The 24,156-nt window shown below is 38.3% G+C and overlaps 1 protein-coding gene and 1 pseudogene across 7 annotated transcripts in view; one reads left to right on the top strand and one right to left on the bottom strand.

Annotated features, from left to right (window-relative positions):
- FUT8 (fucosyltransferase 8) overlaps nucleotides 1–24,156 on the bottom strand; it is a 306,683-nt gene that overhangs the window by 257,824 nt on the left and 24,703 nt on the right. For all 7 annotated transcript variants that reach the window (XM_070469493.1, XM_070469495.1, XM_070469496.1 and 4 more), the window contains one exon: nucleotides 1,895–1,991. The gene's annotated coding sequence lies outside the window, so the exon portion shown is untranslated. The remainder of the gene's footprint in view (nucleotides 1–1,894; nucleotides 1,992–24,156) is intronic.
- On the top strand, nucleotides 6,601–8,331 carry LOC110124383 (UDP-GalNAc:beta-1,3-N-acetylgalactosaminyltransferase 1-like; annotated as a pseudogene).

Genomic DNA, 24,156 nt, shown 5'->3' with positions numbered 1-24,156 from the left:
GATTGGTCATAACTTTCCTTCCAAGGAGTAAGTGTCTTTTAATTTCATGGCTGCAATCACCATCTGTGGTGATTTTGGAGCCCAAAAAAATAAAGCAATCATTAGGGCAACGCGGATGAAAACTAAAGTACAATATCACCTCATAGCCATTAAGATGGCTACTTAAAAAAAACAGAAAATATTAAGCATTGGCAAGGATGTGAAGAAACTGGAAGCCTTGTGCACTACTGGCGGAAATATAAAATGGTATAGCTCCTGTGGAAAACAGTACAGTGATTTCTCAAAAAATTAAAAACAGAATTATCTTATCATCTAGCAATTTCACTTCTGAGTATATACACAAAAAGAAATAAAAGCAGGCCCTTGAAGAAATCACTGTACACCCATGTTCACAGCCACACTATTCACAGTAGCTAAAACATGGAAGCAACCCAACTATATTCATCAACTGATGAGTAGATAAGCAAAATGTGATATATACACACAATGAAGTATTATTCAAACTTAAAAGGGAAGAAAATTCTGCAATATGCTACAAACGGATGTACCTTGAGCACATTACACTAAGTGAAATGAGTCAGTCATAGAAAGAAAATTACTGTATAATTCCACTCATACAAAGTACTTACAGTGGTCAAAATCATAAAGACAGAAAGTATCGTGCTGGTTGCCAGGGACTGGGGGAGCAGAGAATGGAGAGTTATTGTTTAACGGGTATAGAGTTTCAGTTTTACAAGATGTAAAGTTATGAGGATGGATGGTGGTGAAAGCTACACAACAATGTGAATATATTTAACACCACTGAGCTGTACATTTAAAAATGGTTAAGAAGGTAAATTTTATGTGCATTTTATCACGGGATTAAAAAAGAAGAAAGCACGACTGTAATAATCACCAAAAACTAGAAACTCCCCACATGTCCATCTGATGGTGAATGGATAAATTAACTATATACGTAGATAGATAGATAGATAGATAGATAGATAGATAGATAGATAGTGTTAGTTGCTCATCATGTCTGACTCTGCCACCCCATGGACCCCAGGCTCCTAGGTCCACGGAATTCTCAAGAATACTGGAGTGGAAACCCATTATGCTCTCCAGGGGATCTTCCGGACTCAGGGACTAAAACCGGTCTCCTACCCTGCAGGAGGATTCTTTACTGTCTAAGCCACCAGGGAACTAACTGCAGTATATCCATACAATAGAACACTACTCAGTAACAAAAAAGAATGAACTACTGGTACACACAATATGGATAAATCCAAATGCATTATGCTAAGCCAAAGCTAGATTTTAAAAGCTATACATTAAATGATTTCATTTAAATAGTATACTGGAAAAAGTAAACAACAGGGACAAAAAAACAGATCTGTGGTTGCTAGGGACTGAGATGGAGAGAGAGGCAAAAAGGCAACAAGAGTGAATTTAGATTATGATAATGAACATATACTTGTCAAAATTCACAGACTTAACAAAAAAAACAAATAAAAATTTGAATGTATAACTGAAATATGAATAAGAATTAAACCTTTCAAAATAAGCTACTAAAAGTTTCAAACAATCTTAAGGTGAGTAGTTTATTTTCAGCACTAAAGATGCCACACAATGAAAAGGTACAGTGCACAATATTCAGCCACAACTTACCTAGCACCTTAAAGTAAAAAACTATTAAACAGGAAATAAAACATTTTTCATTTTATGCACTGCAAATTGTACATAATAGGTAGCATGGTAGGTGCTAACTCTTACCTATTCAGTAAGAGTTTAAATTGACTTGGCCTTTCTACTTCACTGGTGTATACATACGTAACTTTAAACACAAACTTATCCATTTCTAAAAATATTAACATATAATTGGAAAAGAGAAATACTGTCCATAAAATCTACTAACCTGAATTGTTCAGTTAATCAATGACTGCAATAGAACTCTTTATCAAAACTGGAAACACCATCAGAGTCATGGGTGCTCTCTTAGAAAAAGCAGCAACCTGGAACAAAAAATATATATATATAATATGAACTTTAGTCCTATTCAAACTTCAGTTACCATTATTATATACTTTTCTAAAGTCCCCTTTTTTTCCCTTATGTAGCCACTCATAAGGTGTAAAAATTTTGCATATTCACTTCACTTATTCTGCAAGCTACACCTTTCAATATGCCTCAGATATGCAGATGATACCACCCTATGGCAGAAAGTGAAAAGAAACTAAAGAGCCTCTTGATGAAGGTGAAAGAGAAGAGTGAAAATTTAAAGGCTTAAAACTCAACATTCAAAAAACTAAGATCAGGGCATCTGGTCCCATCAGTTCATGGCAAATAAATGGGGAAACAATGGAAGTAAAGACAGATTTTATTTTCTTGGCCTCCAAAATCACTGCAGACGGTGACTGCAGCCATGAAATTAAAAGATGCTTGCTCCTTGGAAAAAAAGGTATGACAAACCTAGACAGCGTATTAAAAAGCAGAGTAGAGTGACTGCTTTCCCAACAAAATTCCATACAGTCAAAGCTATGGTTTTTCCAGTAGTCACATATGGGTGTGAGAGCTGGACCATAAAAAAGGCTGAGCACCAAAGAATTGATGCTTTTGAACTGTGGTGTTGGAAAAGACTCTTGAGAATCCCTTGAACTGCAAGGAGATCCAACCAGTCCATCCTAAAGGAAATCGACCCTGAGTATTCACTGGAAGGACTGGTGCTGAAACTGAAGCTCCAATACCCTGGCCACCTGATGCAAAGAGCCAACTCACTGGAAAAGACCCTCATGCTGGCAAAGACTGAAGGCAGGAGGAGAAAGGGACAACAGAGCAAGAAATGGTTTGGATGGCATCACCCCCTCAATGGACACGAGTCTGAGCAAACTCCAGGAGAAGGTGAAGGACAGGGAAACCTACTGTGCTGCAGTCCATGGGGTCGCAGAGTCGGACATGACTGAGCGACTGAACAATAGCAATGCCTTTCAAATCCCACTAAGAAACAGCCTTTCATTTTGCAAATTACATTCAAACACAGTAACACTCAGTGTCTTAATTTGCTTCATAGTTCATCTTAAAATAAATCTGCACCTATAAAACTGCTTTGTGAACACAAAATTCTTAATTTTATCTACATCTTAATATAAGGTCAATCAGAAACATCTCTTTCCAGACCAAAGCTTGAAATCATCTATATCCCTATACCTCAATTAGCTCTACAGTCTAATTTCTGACTATATTCTACATAAATTTTCATTCAAGTCAATTTAATTTGCTTGCTTTCCACAGAACAATTCTGTCATTCTCAGCTGTCACCATGCAACACACCATTCCTTCTTTTTAAAAGGATTTTTCCTCCCTATCCTTTGTTAATCAATGCATGTTCATCAACTTTCTCAAAACACAGCTCCTCATTCCTGCCTGAGAGCTGATAAAATCATTCTGTACTCCATTAATCTCTGCAAGAATATTCTGTTTCCTCTGATATATGTGTCATCTCATATAGTCTTCTGGTTAGCAACACTACCTCCTTCTTTTGTCACCTCTTCTCCATCATCTAGTAACATGTTTGACACACAGAAAGTAATCACTATGATTGACCAACAAGCGAAATGGTCTTAATGAAGATTCACACATCATATGTTCCCTGTGTACGTATGTGCAGCTCACTGAGTAGAAAAACCCGATAATAACATAAAGACACAAAACACTCTATGGAAACATGTCTTTCTGCCAGTTAATTTACTGTTGTTACAACATGAGATTATTCTCAAATTGTCAGACGTAGTCTTTCTCCAATGACAGCAAAGCCTATTGAAACCAATTTCTGATGATTAGAAATAATACAGAAGTATCATTACCAGTTCCATCTCCCCAAAAATAATCCAACTATGTTCATTCTAAATCCCAAGGGTCAAAAATTTATTCTGAGACAGAAGAGCCTATAAAAACATTAAAAAATTCTAAACCAAAAGCAAGCACATTTGCATATTCTTACAGTAAAGAATCTGTCAGCAATTCAGGAAACCCGGGTTCAATCCCTGGGTCAGGAATATGCCCTGGAGAAGAAAATGGCAACCCACTCCAGTATTCTTGCCTGGGAAATCCTATGGACAGATGAGCCTGGCAGGGTACATTCCATGGAGTCCAAAGACTCAGATACAACTGAGCGACTGACACTTTACAATTTGCATTATCTCTTCTGAAAATTCTCATTGAAAAGGACAAACCACTCCCAAGTCAACTACTCCCAGGGCCCATAATCTGACAATTCTTAAATGGCCATTAACTACAAAATCAGTCAAGGCTTATTGTGATTCCTTCACAAAACTTCACCAACCTCCCACAATAATTCAATATTATGGTATTATACTTCAACATGAAGTAACTGGTACCAGATTTCTCTTTAGTCAGTAAACAACTGCAAAACTAGGCAAAACAGATGACAGGACAGTTTCCAGACACTGGACAACAATTAGTGCAGATCTGCATTCTCTGAGAGAAGAAAACAAGCTAGATAAGCCTATATACACCTTGACTTTCTGCTAAGAGACATGTTACAGAAACTACTGCAGGCAGCGAGATTCAAAGGAGAGCACAGCAGGGTCACCAACATGAAAAGACAAACATCAGAGTTCAGAAGGGATATATGGCAATTATTACTGGAATACTGTACCAGAGAGGTGAGAGTAATGAAGAAAAAAGCTTCAGACATCTTCTCTTGAGTCTTTGGCTTCATGCTAATTTGCACATACTTAGGATAAAACTCCCGGTGGGCTACAATCTATAGGGTTGCAAAGTCAAACACCACTGAAGCAACTTAGCACGCATGCACACGGGGTAAAACTCCATAAGGCAAAGGTGGGGGGGTGGGCGGGGGGAATCTGCTGGGGAACTAAGAAAAATGACCAATTCATTCAGAGCTAGGGACATGTGAGTGGCACCTAACCAGAGGAGAGAAACCTTGCATACTCTGGACAATAAGTAGAGGCCTCAGTGGGGCTGAATTAGTCCCAGAATAAAGATTAATCGATGATGATGCCAGCAGAGCTTAAGAACAAACCCTGAAGGAACAACCTGATCTTCAATTTAACATCTGTAAACAGATGGTGAGCTAAATGGAAAACCTCATAACTCACAGGGCATCAGGTGAAGTACTCAAAAAGGTTCTGCCTCAGGAATACCGCAGAATCATGTTAAATGGTCCTAATAAGGAATACCTTAAAGGATTAAATATTTCCCAAGTAACTTAAATACATTCCAGGAAAAGCTTCAAGAACATTTAGAGGAATACAAAAATATCCAGCACCCAACAAAGCATAATTTACAATGTCTTCTGTTACATACCTAACAAGCATTAACTAATTCGCCAAGCAGGTTTCAAGAAAAAAAGACAAGAAAATAAGAGAGAAATGAGAAGTATCAACCAAAACCAACCCAGAAAGGACAGTTTTTATAAAACTAGGAAACAAGGATTAAAAGTTATTGTAAATGTAATATGCTCTGAAGCTAGAGAAAAGACTGAGTGCAATTTAAGTAAAAAACATAGAAAAAAGACCCAAATCGAACATCTAAAAATGAAAGCTAGAATGTTAGAGATGCTCTACCTGACATTCAGTGAATTAGGCTCTATTCTTAACGTTGTGTAAGCTCTCAGAACTGTATTCCTTTTGGGTGATTTCCTTTGATTGCACATAAGTTTCCTCACAGGCATGTACTGATCAGTACTCAACTGAATTCCTGGAAGGGAATTCCACAGATCCGTAAAATTCTCTTGCAGCTCTCTCCTCTCTGGTACTCTGCCCTATGAGCTCTAGCTGCCTTGGCTTCTCAGGCTCCCAGCACCATCTCCTCAATTCAGGCAGGTCTCTAGCCTTCTCTGAGGTTCTACTGCTCTACTATTCCATGCCTAAAAACACTCTCCAGGCTAGACCAAGCATAGGTCTCAGCTGTTTCCTGTCTCTCAGGGATCAATGTCTTGGGTTGCCTGATGCAAATGCCTCAAAAATTGCTGTTTCATGTTTTTTGGCTAGTTATTTCAAGTAAAAGGATACCAATCCCTGTCACTCCAACTCGGCTGGAAGAACTATTTTAATTATTTTAAAGGAAGACTATGAGTTAATCTAACTTTGTGATTGCACTGAAAGCTGAAATTTTCCAAAAATTAGATGTATTCAGTTAACACCACTCACCATGTTAATAAGTTATCCTTAACCATGTAATAAATGCAGACTGTGTGGTTGAATTTCAGAACAGTAACCATGAAAGTTAAATAGGCAATTAGCACACATGCAATATTAAGAGAGAATACACAAAGAGGTGGAAAGCAAGCCCCAAAGGAGCAGAACATACTGTGTTGTCTCTCTTTCCCTGTAGCATTAATACATACATCAATGAATCTGGTATAGCAAGGGAAGATGCTGCGTCCAGCATACATATCATACTGGCAAACAGACATCAGTAAGTAAGTAATAATATGCACCCAGAGGCTCAGGTCTCCGCGACAATCAGCTACCCCACCAGAGATAAGGAAGATACGGGGTTTGCAGGCTTCAAATGGGAAGAGTTTTGCCTTTCCCCAGGCGGCTGAGAGTAGTTCACGGCAAATCTTTTGATGATAGCATGGAGTACGGAAAACAAAAAACTTCAGCTACTGCTTTGGTTTCATCAGAAATTCTACAGGTATGTGACTTATAAGCAGTATATGGCACAATTTTAAGCCAATCTGAGAGTCTCTGTTTTTCAGTACAAATTCCAAGTGTCGTTTTTGACTGCTTCTTACTAATGAATGTTCTGTGGGTGAAACGGAAGGTCTTTCGCTCAGAAGGAATAAATCAAGAAGATCATAGACTGCTGAGATTAAACGGAGCCGCTAGGGTTGTGCGGTGTCTAGCAGCCAGAACCTGAGGCTCATGGGCTGCTGAGTGGCTCTAAAGGGCCCAGTGCTCCACCCTTCCAGGTAGGATGTCACTGAGAGGCCTCCAATGGAGCCTCCTGCTGCTGTTGCTCTTCCGTTTCCTGGTGATGTGGCACCTCAGTCTGCCTCCCCACCATGTGACAATGTGTGAATTGGATGTACTTCTATGAGTCCATTTACAGACAAGATTCCACTTCACACTTCAAGAGCATTCAAAATACTCTCATCAAAACCCATTTCTTGTCATCCTAGTGATTTTGCACCCCTCGGATGAGAAGGTCAGACAGGCCATTAGAGTCACTTGGGGTGCAAAGAAGTCTTGGTAGAGATATGAGGTTCTTACATTTTTCTTATGGGGCCAACAGGCTGAAAGTGAAGACAAAGTGTTAGCATTATCTTTAAAGGATAAACACCTCCATTATGGCAATATAATACAAGAGTTTTTATAGTCACATACAATAACCACCTGGGGCTTTCCATGTGGCTCAGTGGTAAAGAATCTACCTGCCAAGCAGGAGATGTGGGTTCAATCCCTGGGTCAGGAAGATCCCCTGGAGAAGGAAAAGGCAGGCTACAGTTCATGAGGTGGCAGAGTCAGACACAATTTAGCAACTAAACAACAACAACAATAACCTGATCTTGAAGATGATTATGGCATTTAGGCGGATAACTGAGTTTTGCCCCAATGTTAGGTACATCATGAAGACAGACACTGATGTTTTCATCAATACTGGCAAGTTAGTGAATTATCTTTTCAATTTAAGCCACTCAGAGAAGTTTTTCACAGATTATCCTCTAACTGATATTTATCCCTATAGAAGATTTTACCAAAAAGCCCACATTTCATACTCGGAGTATACCTTCAGTGGTAAAGAATCCACCTGCCAATGCAGGAGATATAAGAGACATAAGATCCCTGGGTCAGAAAGATCCCGTGGAGGAGGACATGGCAACCCACTCCAGTAATCTTGCCTGGAGAACCCCCATGGACAGAGGAGCCTGGTGGGTTACAGTCTATAGGGTTGCAAAGAGTCAGACATGATTGAAGTGACTTAGCATGTATACGTACCTTCAAGGTGTTTCCCCCCAAATGCAGTGGATTGGATTATATAATGTTCAGAGATCTGGTGCAGATAAAATTTGTAAAATGACAAGGCACATAAAATCCATCAAGTCTGAAGATATTTATGTTCGGATCTGTTTGAATTTATTAAAAGTGGACACTCACATTCCAGAAAACACCAATCTTTTCTTTTTATATAGCAATCACTTGGATGTCTATCAACTCAGATGCGTGACTGAAGCCCATGACTTTTCTTCCAAGGAAATTATCACATTTTGCAGGTATGCTAAGGAACACCACATGCCATTATAATCTGACATTCTACCCAACGTCTAGAGAAGGGAGGGATACTTTGTGGAAAGTGTTGAAGTAAGGACCATGAAATCTCCAATAGAAAACTCATGGGCAAGTCACTGTGTTGGACATGGAACAGAAATTCATGAAGAGCCCACAGACTAAATACGGGAGGGTTGCATTTGACCTATGGTTTATACTGACAACTATCAAGTCAGGCCTTTTAGAGATGATATTCAGAGGAATTAAACATCATAGCTCAGTCAGGAAACAATCTGTCTGCAATGCAAGAGACCCAAGTTCAATTCCTGGGTCAGGAAGATCCCCTGGAGAAGGAAATGGCAACCCACTCTAGTATTCTTGCCAGAGAAATCCCATGGGCAGAGAGGAGACTGCCGGGCTACAGTCCATGGGATCACAAGAGTTGGACATATTTAGTGACTAAACCACCACCACCACCAAGAAGGAATGGAAAGTTTTTGTTAATAAAACTAATAGGACCAAATAATTTGAAGACGTCATTCTACAGACTAGAACTTCTTAAAAGGGTTTCACTGAATAATAGAGCTCATTTGTCTGTAACAACAAAGCAGTGTGGAGTATTATTTATTCACTGAACCATCTAGTCAGTTCAGGATTTTGTATATATCTTACACGGATTACCAGCATTTTTAATATATGGTTCTGTGGGAAAAAACTCAAGTTAAACCAAAATTTTATCTGTTTTTGGTCATTCACAAGATACTTTAAGATGCTGCAGTATTTCAAAGCTATCAATCTTCATTTAATATTACTGTTTTGTACTTTCTGGGTGTTTGAATGCTATGGTTGTTTCAATACTATATGAACTGAACAGTGAAAAATCAGTTAAAATTTTTTCCAGTTACTTCACTGATGAGTTTATTATGAATAGCTCTATTAATATGAAGTCACTGGTCACTACTGCATATCAGTAATCTCTTGGACTTTGATAAATATATCATTGTGGTAAAACAGAGAAGAATTAAAGCAAGAGGATCTGAATTACTGTCTTGTTTGTAGAAATATAATTCCATTGTTTTTAGATGTCACCTCATCTTGATGAAAGTGAAAGAGGAGAGTGAAAAAGTTAGCTTAAAGCTCAACATTCAGAAAACTAAGATCATGGCATCCAGTCCCATGATTTCATGGAAAATAGATGGGGAAACAGTGGGAACAGGGGCTGACTTTATTTTTCTGGGCTCCAAAATCACTGCAGATGGTGATTGCTGCCATGAAGTTAAAAGACGCTTACTCCCTGGAAGGAAAGTTATGACCAACTTAGACAGCATATTAAAAAGCAGAGACATTACTTTGCCAACAAAGGTTCATCCAGTCAAGGCTATGGTTTTTCCAGTAGTCATGCACGGATGTGAGAGTTGGACTGTGAAGAAAGCTGAGCACCAAAGAATTGATGCTTTTGAACTGTGGTGTTGGAGAAGACTCTTGAGAGTCCCTGGGACTGCAAGGAGATCCAACCAGTCCATCCTGAAGGAGATCAGTCCTGGGTGTTCATTGGAAGGACTGATGTTGAAGCTGAAACTCCAATACTTTGGCCAGCTGATGCAAAGAGCTTACTCATTGGAAAAGACCCTGATGCTGGGAAAGACTGAGGGCAAGAGGAGAAGGGGACGACAGAGGATGAGATGGTTGGATGGCACTACCGACTCAATGGACATGGGTTTGGGTGGACTCAGGGAGTTGGTGATGGACAGGGAGGCCTGGTGTGCTGCAGTTCATGGGGTTGCAAAGAGTCAGACACAACTGAGTGACTGAACTGAACATCTAGTTGATTGTTTCATCTGGAAATCAGGAGTAAAACAGAATGCCAGGCAGCATATTTCCTTTTGGAAAGGACTCTAACGCCAAAAAGAAAAGAGAGAACATGATGGCCAGAAAGAATATCACGAATGGAATGTCATATTTCAGTACTTGAGGGAAAGAGAAATCAAAAGATTCAAGTGGCATCGTTTACTGCTTCATGTTTTTTCTCATTAACAATCATTCTGAGAATAAAAAGGAAAAGAGAACAAAAAAGAAAATATTTTGAACTGATAACCAGTATGAATTTGAAAAATAAAAACACTGAAAAGCCTGTTCTGTCCACTGTTTCAACAAAAATGAATTCACTATTCTAAGACTGTTAAACTCATAATTATTGGTAAGCAATATTTCCTATAATGATCTTGAAATGTAACATTCCTTGGAAGCAAAATAAAAAACCAAGTTAGTAACAAGGAGAAGTCCTCACTACTTCCTCTCCTATTCTAAAGTTGTCTACATTGACAACATAAGCTAAATAATCCGTCAACTTTAATTTTATCTATTTTCTTACCAGTTAACAGGGCCCACTTAAACTTTTATTCATGTTTTGGTCTAGGTAAATTTGTAAGTTCCAGTTGACAGTATAATGTCAATTCCCATTTTTTTCTTCCTCTTCCTCCAGCCAGCCCTATATGCCAAAAAGTACTGGAACAGAAATTTAAGTGACTTCTGTCATCTTTAATTCATAATTTTGTTCAGATAAGCTTTGTAGAATCACAAAAAATAAAAATAATATTTCTGAGAAACTAGAAATAAGAATTATATCTTTATCTATTATAGTCAATAGCCTTTTAGTTAACACCCTTTCAGCTAGTCTGAAATCAGAAGACAAAGTACTGAAATTTCCATTGGTTTTAACACTGTCATTCCTTTTAAATTCCCATGTCAAATAACTTGACTTTCTCTTTTTCAATGTGCCTTAAGTTAAATGCCTTAACAGACCTAACAGAAGCAGAAGAGATCAAGAAGAGATGGCAGGAATAGAACGCTACAAAAAAAGATCTTAATGACCCGGATAACCACGAAGGTGAGGTCATTCACTCAGAGCCAAACATTCTGGAGTGTAAAGTTAAGAGGGCCTTAGGAAGCACTGCTGCCAATAAAGATAGTAGAGGTGATGGAATTCCAGCAAAGCTATTTAAAATCCAAAAAGATGATGCTATTAAATGCTGTACTCAGTATGTCAGCAAACTTGGAAAACCCAGCAGTGACCACAAGACTGGAAAAGGTCAGTTTTCATCACAATTCCCAAGAAGGGCAGTACTAAAGAATGTTCAAGCTACCAGACAACTGCACTCCTTTCTCATGCGAGTAAAGTTATACTCAAAATCCTTCAAGCCAGGCTTCAGCATTATGTGAATCAAGATCTTCCACATGTTCAAGTTGGGTTTAGAAAAGGCAGAGGAAACAGAGATCAAATCGCCAACATCCACTGGATCATAGTGAAAGCAAGGGGAATTCCAGAAAAACATCAACCTCTGCTTCATTGACTATGCTAAAGCCTTTGACTGTGTGGATCACAAAAACTGTGGAAAACTCTTAAAGAGATGAGAGTATCAGACCACCTTACCTGACTCCTGAGAAACCTGTATGTGGGTCAAGAAACAACAGCTAGAATCAGACATGGAACAACAAACTGGTTCAAAAGTGGGAAAGGGTACAGCAAGATTATATATTGTCACCCTGATAATTTAACTTATATTCAGAGTACATCATGTGAAATGCCAGGTGGATGAATCACAAGCTGGAATCAAGACTGCCAGGAGAAATATCAACAACCTCAGATATGCAGATAATACCACTCTAGTGGCAAAAAGTGAAGAGGAACTAAAGAGCCTCATGATGAGGGTGAAAAAGCTGGCTTGAAACTCAACATTCAAAAAACAAAGATCATGGCATCCAGTCCTATCACTTCATGGCAAGTAGATGGGAAAACAGTGACATTTTATTTTCTTGGGCTCCAAAATCACTGTGGATGGTGACTGCAACCATGAAATTAAAAGACACTTGCTCCTTGGAAAGAAAACTATGACAAATCTAGACAGCATATTAAAAAGCAGAAACATCACTTTGCTGACAAAGGTCTCTATAGGTTTTTCCAGTAGTCATGTACAGCTATGAGAGCTGGACATAAAGAAGGTTGAGTGCCAAAGAATTGATGCTTTCGAACTGCAGTGCTAAAGACTTTTGAGAGTCCCTTGGACTGCAAGGAGATCAAACTAGTCAATCCTAAAGGAAGTCAACCCTGAATATTCATTGGAAGGACTGATGCCAAAGCTAAAGTTCCAATACTTTGGCCAACTGATGCAAAAAGTCAACGCATTGCAAAAAACTCTGAAGCTGGAAAAGACTGAAGGCTAAAGGAGAAGGGGGTAGCTGAGAATAAGATGGTTCAATAGCATCACTAACTCAATGGACAAAAATCTGAGAAAACTCTAAGAGATAGCGGAGGACAGACGAGTCTGGTGTGCCACAGTCCATGAGGTCACAGAGTCGTATACAACTTAGCAACTGAACAACAACAACCAAAATTTATAGAACAAAACTTATAAATACATTCACCTTTTGACTTAGCAATTTCACTTTAGAAACTTACCATGAAAAAAAAACTAGTAGTATACAAACATATATGGACAAGGTTATTCCCCATATCATTGCTTTCAATGGCAAATTAATGGAAAAACCCTAAATGCAAAAAATTTTACATTGGAGTGTGGTTGGCTAAATTATTACAACACAATTAAGTAATACATTATTCTAGAAAGATGAGAAAGATCTTCCAAGATATAATGAAAGAAAACAAAATTAAGGGTAGAGTATTTACTGTATACAACTTGTGAGTATGAAATAAAAAATACCCATGAATCAGAATAAAATATTTAACCAAGAAAATAAGAAGACTGGTTACCAACAAGGGGTGTGCAGTGGTTTACTGTGGCTGCTGTAACAAATCACCACCAACCTGGTGGCTTACAACTACAGATATTTATTCTCTCACCATTCTGAAGGTCTGAAGTCTGAAGTCAGTTTCACTGAACTAAAATTAAGGTGTAAATAAGGCCTCACTCCCTTTGGAGGCTCTAGGAAGGACTCTGTTCCTTGTCTCTTACAACATCTGGTAGTTGTTAACACCCTGACTTGTGGCTCCAACCCAGCTTCTGCCTTTATGATCACATTGCCTTCCCCTTTCCTATGTCAAATCTCGTCTGCTTCCCTCTTAAGAAGAATATCCATGACTGTATTTGGGGCCCACCCAGAATAATCTCTCAAGAGTCTTATCAAATCTGCAAAAATGCTTTTTTCAAATTAACAGATTTCAGAGATTAGCACTTGACTGTCATCCATGGGACCACCTTTCAGCCTATTAGGAGTAAGTGAAAAATGAAATAAAGAAAATCAATAAGGATACAGGAAGAATAACCCCTAAGGTACTATATAGACAGAAAGAACTAGACCTAAAAGTATTTCAAATAGTTATACTGAATATATCCACATTGAAAGATGGGTAGAGCCACTGGGAAGAACTAACTGAAGTAACTTTGGAACATGTTATTTTGCCTATATACTGTCAAGCTGAAAACAAAAAGACCACTAGTTAATTTTTTACCACTAGTGTGACTGATCAGCTTTGAGACTATCTTTCAAGCATACTGAAGTGAATGTATTGTAAATAATAAAAGTCAGGTCTATCACTGTTAGCAAAGGGAATTAGAAATGCTGAAAAAGTTATGAATCTTATGGTGCTGGACTGAAACTGAAGGTATCAACTTGAACTATATATGTAAATATACATACATATAAATAGAGAAGAACATGCGAGTGTGTGTATCTCCTAACTCTATCAACTGAGGGAACTTGGAAGCAATGACACCCCGTTAACAATGAAGAGGACAACTAGCACCCAGACCTTTTATCTAAATCCTATTCTTTCCCAATATGAACTGAGACTTCTAGGGAAAACAGCTCATTCCATTTCAACGGCTGGAACAGGACAAGACAGACCAAGAGCATCTTATGCCAGAAACTAAGGAAATGTTCAAAGAAAGATGGAAATATGCTTTAAGGATACAGGAGTCAGTCTAAAGGGACCAAATCTGGGACAACCCGAGAATCAAGGTAAATGGTATCAATCTGACAGTATGAAGTAAAATAAGAATCCATGTGTATGTACATGCTAGAATGTCAGCTAATTAAAGAAGAAATTCACCAATTGGCAACCACCATATTAATAATGGGCTTCCCCAGTGGCTCAAGACAGTAAAGAATCCACCTGCAATACAGGAGACCTGAGTTCAATCCCTGGGTCAGGAAGATCCCCTGGAGGAGGGCATGGCAACCCGCTACAGTATTCTTGGGCTTCCCTGCTGGCTCAGATAGTCCACCTGCAATGCGGGAGACCTGGGTTCGATCCCTGGGTTAAGAAGATCCCCTGGAGGAGGGCATGGCAGCCCACTCCGGTTTTAATTTTGGGGCTTCCCTGTAGCTCAGCTGGTAGAGAATCCACCTGCAATGCAGGAGACGCCAGTTCGATCCCTGGGTAGGGAAGATCCACTGGAGAGGGAGAGGCTACCCACTCCAGTATTATTGGGCTTCCCTGTAGCTCAGCTGGTAAAGAATCCACCTGCAATGCAGGAGAAGAACTTGGGGAAGGGCACTGCAACCCACTCCAGTATTTTTGCCTGGAGAATCCCATGGACAGAGGAGCCTACAGTCCACAGGGTCACAAAGAGTCGGACACGACTGAAGTGACCGAGCACATATTAATATTGATTCAATCAAACCTCCTCCTTGAGAAGGAAATGGCAATTCACTCCAGTATTTTTGCCTGGAAAATCCCATGGACAAAGGAGCCTAGTGGGCTATAGTCAAGGGGTTTGCAAAGTGTTGGACCCAACTGAGCAACTCAGCAGACACAGCACACAAACTTCCTCAAAGGAATGCAAAAGTAGTTAATAAAAGTCTGATGAGAAACAGAATATTCACATAGTCTCAACTATTTCCTCATAACATCCTTATTAATTACAAAAGAAAAACATAGCACTTCTAGAGTGGGGAATAAAAAATAAAACTGGCAGGTGATCAAAACTGGGATCACCAATAATAGGACAAATCAACATCACATGTCTCCAGATAAAACCACCTGAGAAGGACACAACCATAGCCCTGAAAAAATGTATAATCAGATTCTAAGATGAAACATTAGACAAACCCAAACCAATACTCCACAAAATAAATGGACTATATTTTTTAAAAGTCAGTGTCATAAAAGAAACTTTTCCAAATTAAAGAAAACGAAAGTAACTCATGATTCTGAATTTGATCTTGGACTAGAGAAACATATTTTTTCTTGTGCTGTCAGTTGGTAAAATTTAAATTCATAGACAAAGTAAATAAGACTTAACAAATACAGATATATTAAATGAATAATTATTATTCATTATTCAATTATTATTCCTTATTATTCATTTACGGACAGATTGACGTCCTTTGGTTACTTCAGGAGATTGTCTTACATTTCATAAAATAAACACTGAGTTTCAGAGAATCATATTTGTGCCTTTCAAATAGTTCAGAAAAAAGAATGACAGAAATAGAATAAAAAGAAAATTATAAAGAAAATGTAAAATATTAAATCTGGGAAACTAGACAAAAGGTACAGAAGAATTTTTTACATGTAATTTTAGTTGCTTGTTTGTAGCTGCACTGGGTCTTATTCTTTGCACGGGCTTTCCCTAGTTACAGTGAGTGGGGCTACTCTCTAGTTGCAGGGTGTGGGCATCTCAGTGTGGTGGCTTCTTTTGTCTCAGAGCACCAGCTCTAGGGCACGGGGGCTTTAGTAGCTGTGACTCGCAGGGTCTAGGGCACAGGCTTCAGCAGTTGTGTCTCACAGGCCTACCTGCTCCATGGCATGTAGGATCCTCTGGATCAGGGATCGAAACCATGTCTCCTGCACTGGCAAAAGGATTCTTTACCAGCCACCAGGGAAGCCCCAGAAGAATTGTTTATACTCTTCTTGCACCATTCATTTTTGTGAGTCTGAAATTATTTTAAAAATACAAAACTTTAAAGGTCACTGACTGGGGTAATAATTTCAAAATTGGAAAACAGATATAGGGAACCTGACCCAGGACCAGCTGAAAGATGGAGAAGATTCTGCTAGAGTGTAAGGTCCAAAACTGTACAGTATATATATACATGATTGGAAATAGAACCATGTCTGTCAGTATCTGCCTTCTGTCTTACCTCATTCCTATATTCAACCAGTGACTGCCACATCATGTATACTCTAATAAATATATTAAATGGATATGAACCCATATGTAAATAACAACCAGCAATAATAATCTGCATAAGAAAATGAATCAAGCTATTCAGAAATAAGTCCTAAAGATAAACATGAAGTTTCTAAACATATTTTAGCCACAGAATAGATTTTCCTACTAAAATCAGAAACAGAACCTCAACACAGGAAAAAAAAAAAAATTAAAGTGCAGTGACTCTAGTTTTGGTGTAAATCTAATGAAGGTTTGGAAACCCTTAACTTCTATTTTTACAACACCAAAACCCAACACCAATTCTCAAGATTACAGAGCTCTGAGAATGTAAAGATGAAAGGACAGGCTTAATTTTGAAGTTATTGCACCACTCTCTATTGATTTAAAAAAACTCTTCCTCTCTAAACCTTAACCTAAAGAACCATTCAAAACCAAGGCCAAATTATTTCCTCTCACTGTTCTAAAGTCTTTGGAACTGTTAAATAATCAATATTTGAACCTGGTTCTCCTCAAGAACCTTCTACATCTGGATTCCTTAAAAGTGGACAGTTGTTTAAAGCTATGAAATTAATTTAAAACTTTGAATATTAATTTTAAATTTAACTTAAAAGTTGAACTGGAAAATTCAGGTAACAAAAATCAGTAATTAACTATCCTCTAGTAATTGATATATCCAAAAACTGGCTTACTGCATACAAAGTATGATTAACGAATCAACTGGTATCCCACAAATCCTTTCAAGGATTCACAAGGCCAAAACTATCTTCATGGTAACACTGAGATGGTAACTGTCTTTATCATAAAATTAGCATTTGCATGCACAGTGCAAAAACAAAGTTGGATAAAACTGATGGTGTCTTAGAATGAACAAAGACCCTGGTATTAAACTGTATTAGTAGTCAGTGTATGTTTTACTGACAAAAAACTGGCAAGGAGTTGGGGGGAAGGCAGAAGGTAGTGAGTATTACTGAAGAATATCCTTAATAAAGAGTTAAAATGATTTTTATTTTCTAAAATCTCAAACATTCACATCTTTTTAATAGTCTGTGTACTGAAAAGAAACTATCAATTCAGCTCAGTTGTGTCCGAATCTTTGAAATCCTATGGACTACAGCATGCCAGGCTTCCCTGTCCTTCACCATCTCCTGGAGTTTGCTCAAACTCATGTCCATTGAGTCAGTGATGCCATCCAACCATCTCATCCTCCGTCGTCCCCTTCTCCTCCTGCCTTCAATCTTTCCCAGCATCAGGGTCTTTTCTAATGTGTCAGCTCTTCACATCAAGTAACCAAAGTACTGGAGCTTCAGCATCAGTCCTTTCAATGAATATTCAGGACTGATTTCCTTTAGGATGGACTGGTTGGATCTCCTTGCAGCCCAAGGGACTCTCAAGAGTATTCAGCACCGCAGTTCAACAGCATCAATTCTTTAGCACTCAACCTTCTTTATGGTCCAACTCACATACATACATGACTATAGGAAAAACCACAGCTTTGACTATACAGACTTTTGTTGGCAAAGTAATGTCTCTGATTTTTAATATGTTGTCTAGGTTTGTCATAACTTTTTTCCAAGGAGCAAGCATCTTTTAATTTCATGGCTGCAGTCACCATCTGTAGTGATTTTGGAGCCCAAGAAAATAAAGTCTGTCACTGTTTCCATAAAATAGCCATATTTTATTCATATACTTCAGCCAAAACAATATATTATAATAAATGCAGAAGCAAATATAAAAATCCAGACATCTTCCACAGAGTTTGCAAAACTAAAGAGTTCTGCAAAAATGTAAAACAAAGACAATCTAATTTTTTTTTTGCTGTTTTGGAAATTATTTTTAATTAAATGTTATTTACATAAACATGTAATGAGCTTATTATTGATATTTTTAATGAATAGTGACATTAAATTTGCTTTACTCTAATGTGGCAAATATCAATATAATCACCAAAAAATTTCTTGCAGTCTCCCTCAATAATTTTTAATAACGTAAAATGGGTCTTAAGAATAAGTTTGAGAACTACTACTATTAAGCAGCAAACTGATTTGTCAGAAAACTTCCTCTAATCTCTACAGAATTAGAAATAAGAAAAAAACTGTGATTATTATCAGCACATGCCTGTATGTTACCTCAGCCATGTCCGACTCTCAGAGACCCTATGAACTTTAGCTCACCAGGCTCCTCTGTCCATGGGATTCTCCAGGCAAGAATACTGGAGTGGGTTGCCATCCCCTCCTCCAGGGGATCTTCCCAACCTTGGGATCGAACTGGTGTCTCTAATGTCTCCTGCACTGGCAGGGGCTTCTTTACCACAGTGCCACCTGGGAAGCCCTATTATCAGCATAAGGTGAAGTAGCTTCAGTCGTGTCCGATTCTCTGCGACCCCATGGACTGTAGCCCACCAGGCTCCTCCATCCATGGGCTTTTCCAGGCAAGAATACTGGAGTAGGTTGCCATTTCCTTCTCCAGGGGATCTTCCCAACCCAGGGATCAAACTCAGGTCTCCAGCACTGCAGGCAGACTCTTTACCATCTGAGCCAGCAAGAAATCCCAAATGCTAGAGTGGGTTGCCATTTCTTCCCCAGGGGATCTTCCCAAGTCAGGGATAGAACCCGTGTCCCATGCGGCTCCTGCATTGGCAGACAAATTCTTTACCACTGAACCACTTGGGAAGAGCTCCAATCAATTCAGTACAAGTAAAACAAATGTTCCTCAAATACAACACTGCTATTCATCTTCAAACATTTTCCCTCACTTAACTTTTTCCAATATAAAAGAAGAAAATTTTAGAACCCCTACATATTTTCTCATTCCAAATTTCTCTATTCCTACTATATCATTAATGTTGAAAAATAGTCAATCGTTTTGGATGGAATGGAATACATTAATTTCAGTGGTGGATAATGTCTGCTATCTGATATACTATACCTTTTAATATGTCTGAAATGTTCCACAGGTTAAAAAATCTCAGCAAAGACTATAGGAGTAAAGGGAAATGGGGAAAGAATAAGGGAGAAAAAAGGAGGAAGAGAAGGGAAAACAAAAGAGGAAGGATGAGGAGAAGAGGGCAAGGAAAAGGAGTGAGGAGAGGGGGAAACAGAAGGAGAGGGGAAGCATGAATGCAGGCTAATTCTACCTTCCACAAAGCTGGCTGGACATTTTAAGTTTATGATACCCATAAACAAATTTTCTCTAGGTATCTCATACTTACTATGGCCTACCCAAAGAGCACGGCTTAAATGAAGCACTTGTTATCTAAGAAAAACTTTCTCACAAACCATATTCAATGTCCAAGGCCAAAAACACTATTCTTTTTTGTTAAATTATGCTCAGTTTATTAACCTGAAACTGAACTGTAAACATTATTATACTAACTAAACTTGCATATTTTTATCATCAGGTTCATGTAAAAACAATGATCAAGTTCATTTACATTTTAAGGTTTCCCTGCTACTTTCACTGAAATAGCTTTACAGGTCAGTTCTGGCTTGTTGTTGTTCAGTCACTAAGTCCTGTCCAACTCTTTGCAACCCGATGGACTGCAGCACACCAAGCTTCCCTGTCCTTCACTGTCTCCCAGAGTTTGCCCAAGTTCAGGTCCACTGAGTTCGTGATGCTATATCCATCTACACTGGACAGCAGTTCTGGCTACTAATAAACTGATTTGCATTTCAGAAGCATATATACAATTCAAAAGTTGACTATTTCAAAACAGGAAATAAAAGTTTAGCCAATGTCCCTATAAAATAAGACTTTCTGGCAAAGCAAACATTACTATATAAAATAATATTCTGAACAAAAAACAGCACACTACTTTATTCACTGTTTTTACTTGCTACTTGAGCTTTCCTTTACAATAAGTACTTCATAAGTGGTGTTTGTGAGCGTTATAAAACTGTGAAAAATTAAAAAGCCATCTTTTATTCAACATAGCCAAAGAAATATCAACATATACTATCACACCTATTTACTATTATGCCTTTTAAACATAATTTCATGCTGTAGCTCAGAAAAATGTTCGCTTTTACACAAGTCTTTATGTGAAAAAACTTAATGTGAGGAATTAAGGATCTAATGGTATGCTATTGAGTGTTTAATGTGTATCAAGTGCTTTAACTAAGCATTTTACATGGGCTACTGCTAAATCACTTGAAATCTCATAACCATTATCGTCTCCATTTTACAGCTGAGGAAACAAATTCAGTTAGTAACTAGTCGGGCTAAAATTTGAACTCAGATCTGATGCTAAACCACAGTTTTTTCCATTCTACCAAGTTACACAGATTAAAAATGACAGCTTTCAATCATTCATTTAACTAAATATCAGCAACAGTATCATTTAGTCTCAATTACACAAAAATGTAAATCATCTGCAGTACATGGCTTAACCCCAAACTCAGATATATAATCCCTAATGATTACAAATTAGTAAATGTACCAAACATTTCATGCTTGGCCCCTGACAAGCAAAGAGGTCCTCATATATATACAGTCCACTATGAACAAGCTATTTCAAAACCTATTCAGAACTTAGAATGCAGTTTCCTTTTATACAGAAACATGCTAAATGATAACTCTAGTCCCAAGCCAACCCATATTTAAATGGTAATTTATAAACTATACTTAGCCATGATTTATAAATATAGGGAAATATGCATATTGGGGTAGGGTGGGCAGTGTGGGTGTATTAATATTTGGAGTTACAAGTTGTGATCTCAAGAATTCGTCTCCCTGTTTATAAGTGAGAGCAGAGACGTCCCTGACACCCAAGGCAGCATGGTAGCCTTGCAGAGAGGCAGAGATTCTGCAGCAGAGCCTAGGGTCAGAGAAGATTAATTAATAGTCTCTGCTGGAAAACCTAAACAATCCCATAAGAGATAGTACTCCTCTACACAGAGATCACTCACTTCTTCAGGCAATCTCTATTCTATAGAACACTTAAATCTAGAGTATATGTGTAGGTCAAAAACCAACCATGTTACAAGTTAATTTGGTGTACTGCAGAAAACACATCTTTACGCTCCTTTTTAATCTACTTCTACTTGAAGAGCGTAGGACTATAAACACAATTCTTAATAGCCAATTTGGCAAACATTATAGCTTAAATTATTAATACATCAACCATTATAACTACATTCATTTGTGAAAGGAAATCTATACTAACAAGTTAATTTTTGTTACCCATATTGCTGTTGGGTTGCTTTCACCCACCATTAGTATATATATATTCCATGTATTTGGTATTTTATTTTGACAGTAAATAAAATATAACGAGATAGTTGAAGAAAATATATAAATCCAATAACAGTCACTAATGAGAGCTAAGTTCTACTAAGCATCTACCGTGTAATAGCCATTATGTTGACTATTAAAATTATTGGCCAGCATTAAATTATTTCAATTAAACTTCATAACAACAATGCTAGTTATTAACCCATTTAACAGACAGAGAAATAGAAATTTGGTCAATTTACTTCACTCTTCAAGATCGTACCATTAATATTTGGTGGAATGAGGTCTGCTATCAAAGTTCAGTTCAGTTCAGTCACTCAGTTGTGTCTGACTCTTTGTGACCCCATGAACCGCAGCATGCCAGGCCTCCCTGTCTATCACCAACTCCCGGAGTCCACCCAAACCCATGTCCATCAAGTCAGTGATGCCATCCAACCATCTCATCCTCTGTCATCCCCTTCTCCTCCTGCCCTCAATCTGTCCCAGCATCAGGGTCTTTTCAAATGAGTCAGCTCTTCACATCAGGTGGCCAAAGTATTGGAGTTTCAGCTTCAACATCAGTCCTTCCAATGAACACCCAGGACTGATCTCCTTTAGGATGGACTAGTTGGATCTCCTTGCAGTCCCAGGGACTCTCAAGAGTCTTCTCCAACACCACAGTTCAAAAGCATCAATTCTTCAGTGCTCAGCTTTCTTTATAGTCCAATTCTCACATCCATACATGACTACTGGAAAAACCATAGCTTTGACTAGAAGGACCTTTGTTGACAAAGTAATGTCTCTGCTTTTTAATATGCTATCAAAGGCCATGATCTTATTCATTATTCACTTCACTACATTTACTGAGTACCTCTGAGTCCAGCCATTGTGAGGGAAAAAGAAGAGGTACAAAATCACAGAGGTAAAGATATTCACAACCTAATATCCATTCAACAAATATTTCGTGAGTTCCTATTATGTTCCAGGCCCTGTTGTTTTTACTGGTGGCTCTCAGTTGAGGCTCTCCTCAACTAGTATTAACTCTATTATATAGTCATCTCCATCACCAGGGAATTATGGAGAAACGAGTGATTCCACAGAATCAATAGAAAATTACAAAATAAGCCTGGAACAACTATGATATCAAGAGCAAGAAAGTAATTAAAGACAATTAGGGACATATAACTGAAGAAGGAAATGGCAACCCACTCCAATACTCTTGCCTGGAAAATTCCATGGATGGAGGAGCCTGGTGGGCTACAGTCCATGGGGTCGCAAAGAGTTGGACACGACTGAGTGACTTCACTTTAGGGACATATAAAAAGATTCAGAACACTCCTAACTAGGTTCCCACTGGTCAAAGATGGGACATTTAGAGCTTCATTAACCATATTAACTGCAAAGTATTAAAATCTAAATATGTGTAAATCCATGAGTTCATAATGATCCTTAAATAACTAAAACACTTTCAGAAGTTATTACAGCACATATTCACTATCTTGAAAATGGATAATTAAAAATAAAGAATTAGGCATTTATCCTGCCTTTCCTTGTAAATAGCAACCTCCTTCAAAAGGCTCCATGCATGCACTGCCACACTCAGTGCCCCTGACCTTGCAGCATGCCATCACCTACGCACGCCTCTGCCAGAGACTCGAGGACATTCATAGACAAATCGGGGTCAGTCTCCTTTGTGGTCACTGTTCCCTTCTCCTGGGTCCTGGTGCACACAAGGTTTGATTCCAAGTTTTCATTCCAATCCCAAAGAAAGGCAATGACAAAGAATGTTCAAACTACTGCACAACTGCACTCATCCCACATGCTAGTAGAGTAACACTCAAAATTCTAAAAGTCAGGTTTCAACAGTACGTGAAATGAGAACTTCCAGATGTTCAAGCTGGATTTAGAAAAGGCAGAGGAACCAGAGATCAAATTGCCAACATCCACCGGATGATAGAAAAAAGCAAGAGAGTTCCAGAAAAACATCTACTTCTGCTTTATTGACTACGCCAAAGCCTTTGACTGTGTGGATCACCCCAAAATGTGGAAAGCTCTTAAAGAGATGGGAGTACCATACCACCTTACCTGCCTCCTGAAAAATCTGTATGCAGGTCAAGAAGCAAGTTAGAACCAGACATGGAATAACGGACTGGTTCCAAATTGGGAAAGGAGTATGTCAAGGCTGTATATTGTCACCCTGCTTATTTAACTTCTATGCAGAGTACATCATGTGAAATGCCAGGCTGGATGAAGAACAAGCTGGAATCAAGATTGCCAGGACAAATATCAATAACCTCAGATACGCAGATGATACCACCCTTATGGCAGAAAATGAAGAATTAAAAAGCTTCTAGATGAAAGTGAAAGAGAGTGAAAAAGTTGGCTTAAAACTCAACATTCAAAAAATGAAGATCATGGCATACCTGATTCTGATCAAGACTCTAAATCCCACAGAAAACCTACAGGACACATAAAAAAGACAAAAAAGACAAAGGCATGCTGAATTAACCATTAGTATGCAATCAGCAGAACCAAACTGTGGGAAACTCTACAAGTCAGCCAAGGTTCAGCAACTAAAC

Source organism: Odocoileus virginianus, chromosome 6, assembly GCF_023699985.2.
Source record: "Odocoileus virginianus isolate 20LAN1187 ecotype Illinois chromosome 6, Ovbor_1.2, whole genome shotgun sequence".
In the NCBI taxonomy this organism is placed as follows: domain Eukaryota; kingdom Metazoa; phylum Chordata; class Mammalia; order Artiodactyla; family Cervidae; genus Odocoileus; species Odocoileus virginianus.
The sequence above is the reverse complement of the archived record's forward strand: the minus strand, read 5'-3'. Positions and strand labels throughout refer to the sequence as shown.